We start from the raw sequence: 7,882 nt of genomic DNA, 5'->3' as shown, positions 1-7,882 counted from the left end.
TGGAGATGTTAACGTATATTCTGGAAATAAGTGCGGGTATTACTTCTTCATCTGATCTTCTCATTCCCAGGTGAACTCGGGTCCTCTACGAGCATTCCATCAAACCTTAACAATTGGTATCTTGTTTTGCTTAAGTCTTTTAACCTCACGATCCATTATTTCGACGGGTTCTTCGATGAATTGAAGTTTTTCGTTGATTTGGATTTCATCTAACGGAATAGTGAGATCTTCTTTAGCAAAACATTTCTTCAAATTCGAGACGTGGAAAGTGTTATGTACAGCCGCGAGTTGTTGAGGTAACTCAAGTCGGTAAGCTACTGGCCCGACACGATCAATAATCTTGAATGGTCCGATATACCTTGGATTTAATTTCCCTCGTTAACCAAATCGAACAACGCCTTTCCAAGGTTCAAATTTAAGCATGACCATCTCTCCAATTTCAAATTCTATATCTTTTCTTTTAATGTCAGCGTAGCTCTTTTGTCGACTTTGGGCGGTTTTCAACCGTTGTTGAATTTGGATGATCTTCTCGGTAGTTTCTTGTATTATCTCCGGACCCGTAATCTGTCTATCCCCCACTTCACTCCAACAAATCGGAGACCTGCAATTTCTACTATAAAGTGCTTCAAACGGCGCCATCTCAATGCTTGAATGGTAGCTGTTGTTGTAGGAAAATTCTGCTAACGGTAGATGTCGATCCCAACTATTTCCGAAATCAATAACACATGCTCGTAGCATGTCTTCAAGCGTTTGTATCGTCCTTTCACTCTGCCCATCAGTTTGTGGATGATAGGCAGTACTCATGTCTAGACGAGTTCCTAATGCTTGCTGTAATGTCTGCCAGAATCTTGAAATAAATCTATCATCCCTATCAGAGATAATAGAGATTGGTATTCTATGTCTGGAGATGACTTCTTTCAAATACAGTCGTGCTAACTTCTCCAACTTGTCATCTTCTCTTATTGGCAGGAAGTGTGCTGATTTGGTGAGACGATCAACTATTACCCAAATAGTATCAAAACCACTTGCAGTCCTTGGCAATTTAGTGATGAAATCCATGGTAATGTTTTCCCATTTCCATTCCGGGATTTCGGGTTGTTGAAGTAGACCTGATGGTTTCTGATGCTCAGCTTTGACCTTAGAACACGTCAAACATTCTTCTACGTATTTAGCAACATTGGCTTTCATACCCGGCCACCAAAAATGTTTCTTGAGATCCTTGTACATCTTCCCCGTTAGAGGATGTATTGAGTATCTGGTTTTATGAGCTTCTCTAAGTACCATTTCTCTCATATATCCAAATTTTGGTACCCAAATCCTTTCAGCCCTATACCGGGTTCTGTCTTCCCAAATATTAAGATGCTTCTCCGATCCTTTGGGTATTTCATCCTTTAAATTTCCCTCTTTTAAAACTCCTTGCTGCGCCTCCTTTATTTGAGTAGTAAGGTTATTGTGAATCATTATATTCATAGATTTTACTCGAATGGGTTCTCTGTCCTTCCTGCTCAAGGCGTTGGCTACCACATTTGCCTTCCCCGGGTGGTAACGAATCTCAAAGTCGTAATCATTCAACAATTCAATCCACCTACGCTGCCTCATATTCAATTGTTTCTGATTAAATATGTGTTGAAGACTTTTGTGGTCGGTATATATAATACTTTTGACCCCATATAAGTAGTGCCTCTAAGTCTTTAATGCAAAAACAACCGCGCCTAATTCCAAATCATGCGTCGTATAATTTTGTTCGTGAATCTTCAATTGTCTAGACGCATAAGCAATCACCTTTGTTCGTTGCATTAATACACAACCGAGACCTTGCTTTGATGCGTCACAATAAATCACAAAATCATCATTCCCTTCAGGCAATGACAATATAGGTGCCGTAGTTAGCTTTTTCTTCAATAACTGAAACGCTTTCTCTTGTTCATCCTTCCATTCAAATTTCTTCCCTTTATGCGTTAATGCAGTTAAGGGTTTTGCTATTCTGGAAAAGTCTTGGATGAACCTTCTGTAGTAACCAGCTAGTCCTAAAAATTGGCGTATGTGTTTCGGAGTGTTCGGGGTTTCCCACTTTTCAACAGTTTCTATCTTTGTCGGATCCACCTTAATACCTTCTTTGTTCACTATGTGACCGAGGAATTGAACTTCTTCCAACCAAAATGCACACTTTGAAAACTTAGCATACAATTCTTCCTTCCTCAATACTTCTAACACCTTTCTCAAATGTTCACCGTGTTCTTGGTCATTCTTTGAGTAAATAAGTATGTCATCAATGAAAACAATGACAAACTTGTCAAGGTATGGTCCACACACTCGATTCATAAGGTCCATGAACACAGTTGGTGCATTAGTTAAACCAAATGGCATGACCATAAACTCGTAATGATCGTAACGTGTTCTGAAAGCAGTCTTTGGAATATCATCTTCTTTCACCCGCATTTGATGATACCCAGAACGTAAGTCAATCTTTGAATAAACAGATGAGCCTTGTAGTTGATCAAATAAGTCGTCGATTCTCGGTAGTGGGTAGCGGTTCTTGATGGTAAGTTTGTTCAACTCTCGGTAGTCAATACACAACCTGAATGTACCATCTTTCTTCTTGACAAACAAAATAGGAGCTCCCCACGGTGATGTGCTTGGTCGAATGAAACAACGCTCTAAAAGTTCTTGTAATTGGCTTTGCAGTTCTTTCATCTCGCTGGGTGCGAGTCTTTAAGGAGCACGAGCTATTGGTGTAGCTCCTGGTACAAGATCTATTTGAAATTCAACGGATCGATGTGGGGGTAATCCCGGTAATTCTTTCGGAAATACATCGGAAAATTCTTTTGCGACGGGAACATCATTGATGCTCTTTTCTTCAGTTTGTACTTTCTCGACGTGTGCTAGAACAGCATAGCAACCTTTTCTTATTAGTTTTTGTGCCTTCAAATTACTAATAAGATGTAGCTTCGTGTTGCCCTTTTCTCCGTACACCATTAAGGGTTTTCCTTTTTCTCGTATAATGAGATTTGTATTTTTGTAACAAACGATCTCTGCTTTCACTTCTTTCAACCGGTCGATACCGATTATCACATCAAAACTCCCTAACTCTACTGGTATCAAGTCAATCTTAAATGTTTCGCTAACCAGTTTAATTTCTCGATTCCGACATATATTATCTGCTGAAATTAATTTACCATTTGCTAATTCGAGTAAAAATTTACTATCCAAAGGCATCAATGGACAACTTAATTTAGCACAAAAATCTCTACTCATATAGCTTCTATCCGCACCCGAATCAAATAAAACGTAAGCAGATTTATTGTCAATAAGAAACGTACCCGTAACAAGCTCTGGGTCTTCCTGTGCCTCTACCGCATTAATATTGAAAACTCTTCTGCGGCCTTGTCCATTCGTGTTCTCCTGGTTCGGGCAATTTCTAATAATGTGGCCCGATTTTCCACATTTATAACAAACTACATTGGCATAACTTGCTCCGACACTACTTGCTCCGCCATTACTCGTTCCGACACCATTTGTTCCTTTCGTTCTGTTAACCCCTGGTCCGTAGACCTCACACTTCGCCGCGCTATGACCATTTCTTTTACACTTGTTGCAAAATTTGGTGCAGAACCCCGAGTGATACTTTTCACACCTTTGGCATAGCTGCTTCTGATTGTTGTTGTTGTTGTTGCGATTATTATTGTTGTTGGGATGATTGTTGTAGTTGCTGTTGTTGTTGTTGTTGGGCCGTTTGTTGTAGTTGCGATTGATGTTGCGATTGTTGGGATAGTTTTTGCGATTATTGTTGTAATTGCTGTTGGTGTTGTATTGGTGATTCTTATCACCGTTTTCCTCCCACTTTCTTTTGACTTGCTTCACATTGGCCTCTTCAGCAGTCTGTTCTTTAATTCTTTCTTCAATCTAATTCACTAGTTTGTGAGCCATTCTACATGCCTGTTGTATGGAGGCGGACTCGTGTGAACTTATATCTTCTTGGATTCTTTCCGGTAATCCTTTCACAAACGCGTCGATCTTCTCTTCCTCATCTTCGAACGCTCCCGAACACAATAGGCATAATTCTGTGAATCGTCTTTCGTACGTGGTAATATCAAATCCTTGGATTCGTAACCCTCTAAGTTCTGTCTTGAGCTTATTGACCTCGGTTCTGGGATGGTACTTCTCGTTCATCAAGTGCTTGAATGCTGACCACGGTAGTGCGTAAGCATCATCTTGTCCCACTTGCTCTAGATAGGTATTCCACCATGTTAACGCAGAACCTGTGAAGGTATGCGTAGCATACTTTACTTTGTTCTCTTCAGTAGACTTACTTATGGCAAACACCGATTCGACCTTCTCGGTCCACCGTTTCAATCCGATCGGTCCTTCGGTTCCATCAAATTTCAAAGGTTTGCAGGTAGTGAATTCTTTGTAGGTGCATCCTATACGATTTCCTGTACTGCTAGATCCAAGGTTATTATTGGTATGTAGCGCAGCCTGTACTGCGGCTATGTTTGAAGCAAGAAAGGCACGAAATTCCTCTTCGCTCATATTTATGGTGTGTCGAGTAGTCGGTGCCATTTCCTTCAAAATAGTCAAATGAAACGAGTTAATCATATAGAATATCAAGAGTAGTCAATAGTATTTCGTAGCGTAATATGAACTTATTTATAAAAGCTCTTTCTTCATATTAGCGTTTTATACTCTTTAATTCGGGTAGTACCTACCCGTTAAGTTCATACTTAGTAGCTAATATACCATTTCAACTACTACAATTCTATATGAAAAACTAATCACAAAAACAAAACAAAAACAAAAAATATATCATATTCAAGCCTTTATACAATAACTTGCAAACTTACAATACCGCTATTTTACATATAGCATGAAATATAGCACATAAAACTATGATACAAATTAGTTGCGAAGATAATTCTAGTTAATAAATAAGGCGTTCAGCAAAGGCAATAAAGACACGTAATTCATACGTCCAGAAACAAGTCATGCATTCTGGTTTTACTAGGACTACTTCCCATCCTTGGTCTTGTGGAACATAACCGTTATGGTCGTTGATAAGACAGCGTGTTGTAACGTCGTCAAAGGGACGAGGGTTACGTAATGTCCAACAGTCCCGTTGAAAGAACCCGTCCTAATCCATCCGGACGAAGTCCATATCGATTATAAATAATTCACAATAGTTGATTACATCGCGAGGTACTTGACCTCTATATGATACATTTTACAAACATTGCATTCATTTTTGAAAAGACAATCTTTCATTACATCGAAAGTTGACGGTATGCAGACCATTTTATAATATATCTAACTATAATTGACTTAATAATAATCTTGATGAACTCAACTGTGACAACCCAGAAATTTCCAACCAAATTTAAACTTTAATCTTTATATGTTTCCGACACGATAAGCAATATTTGTTAAGTTAAATTTCAAGAATTTTAAACTATGTTCATACATTCATTCAACCTCGACCAAGTTCCAACGATTCACGAACCATTAAACGAATATGATTATATATGTATATGTGTATATATATTATAACTTGAAACGTAAACAAAATATTAGATTAAATACTTTATATGATTGTATTTGTTTCAAAATGTTTATCAATGGAATTAGAAGATAAGATCAAATGATTGAATTATCAGATATATTGAATTATGATTACAAGTCTCTGTTGAAAAGGCCCACGTTGATTTGAGAAATCTTTCCATTTTAACAATATTCGGAAAATGGTAAAGTGATTTATAAATAAGAACAAATTGTCAATCATTGAGAACTAGACAAAGGATAGTAGAAGATTGAATCTCATAAAGACTCGATTGATCTATTTAGTTTTAAACGTACAAAAACATTTTCAGTTTAAAAAGAACTTTATTATTAAAACGTATATAACTTTTATAAATATCTAGAACCACTTTTGACAACTCATTACTTAACTAGTATGATAAAGATAACGATATTTATATTTTATTTTATTAAATATATATAACGATTTAAATTAATATTATATATATTTATACGCGTATTATACGTACATAGTTTTATACTTTTACTATACGTAAACTTTACCTTTACTTTATTTTTACTTTACTTTAACTTTAATAATTCACTTTAATAATTCATACTTTAATAATTCACTTTAATAATTCATACTTTAATAATTAACTTTAATAATTCATACTTTAATAATTCACTTTAATAATTCATACTTTAATAATTCACTTTAATAATTCAAAAATCTATTATAAATAAAATTCAATAGGTTTCATTATTTCATAGAAACTTGAAAATATTTTTCTCTAAACTCTCTCAATCGATTTACATATATATATTTACTCCGTATTATTTCAAGATATTATTAGTATACATACAATATTACGACGGAGTGCTGTCCAAGTGATTTCGAAATTGTTTTTCGAGTGGGATATGATTAAGAAAATTATGGGTTATAGCTATGGAGGTGATTGAGTATGGTTCATGGGTATGCTCGTGAGGTCAATATAGTGTTTATCATTTTCGTTGCGTCTACGTACCTTTCCTGCAATATTGAATCTCAATATTGATACGTGAGTACTCATAATTTAACTTTTACATACTAATAGTGTATCCCTGACTAGTGCTCGAGTATTTAGGATTATGCATGCTTGTACTTTTGATATTGCCCTTAGACAGGTTAGGTTGAATCTTGAATTAGTTACACTTGCGGTTGAGATAAGGTATAAGATATGCATGTCCTTGGAAAGCTAGTGAAAAATTAAGAACTTTTCCTTTAGATATCGAATGGTTTCGATGAACGGATTAGAAGTTATAATCAATTGAATTTTTGATATTTTTATTAAAAATTATTATTATTATCTTCGTTTTTATCGTCGTTCTAGTTTTATCTTATTATTATCATTATTATTATCTTTATCAATAAAAGGGATTTATCATTAAAAATTGTTATTTTTATTTTATTATTACTATCGTTATTATCGTTAAAGTTATAATTAGTATTATTATTATCCAATTATTATTATTATTATTATTATTATTATTATTATTATTGGTATTATTATTATTATTATTATTATCATTATTAATATATATATATCATTATTTAAAAATGATTATTGTTATTATTACTATATTATCATTAAGATAATTATTAGTATTACCGTTAATAATGTTATAGTAACTATCATTATTAATATTAGTGTAATTAAAACAAATATTTGTAACACCTAATTATTTTGATTACTATTATTATCATTATTATGAACACGATATAAAATACGATTATAAGCTATTAAACGAAACGATTAGGAAATAATGGGTAAGAGTATCATGATGAAATTAAAATATTATAAGATATTGATTTAGATAAAATTATCGTTCTTATTATTTTTATCATTACTATTATTATTAAAAGTATCGTTAGTATTAAAACTATCATTTTAACAAAAATTATCATTTTAATAGAAATGTCATTGTTACTATAAAATATCATTATTATTATTATTTTTAATAGAATTATTATTTTAAAGATAATATTAAAAATTATCGTAAATATTAAAGTTATCATAATTAGAATTATCGTTTTATCATAATGTCATCTTAGTAATTATAAATATTGATATTTTTATAATAATTATTATTATTACAAAATAATACAACTTTTACTTACTATCATTATAGATATTATTTTATCAAATAAATATGTGATACAAACATATTTTACTACGTATAATAACTTACTTTAATAATACATATCATATTATCTTTATGATATTAAATGAACCCTATAAATTTTATTACTTAATATATATAAAAGTATATTTTATTATATAAATTTAATATAAATTTTTATTTATTAATAAATAAATTATATTATTTACTC

This window comes from Rutidosis leptorrhynchoides, chromosome 3, assembly GCF_046630445.1.
Source record: "Rutidosis leptorrhynchoides isolate AG116_Rl617_1_P2 chromosome 3, CSIRO_AGI_Rlap_v1, whole genome shotgun sequence".
In the NCBI taxonomy this organism is placed as follows: Eukaryota; Viridiplantae; Streptophyta; class Magnoliopsida; order Asterales; family Asteraceae; genus Rutidosis; species Rutidosis leptorrhynchoides.
The sequence above is the reverse complement of the archived record's forward strand: the minus strand, read 5'-3'. Positions refer to the sequence as shown.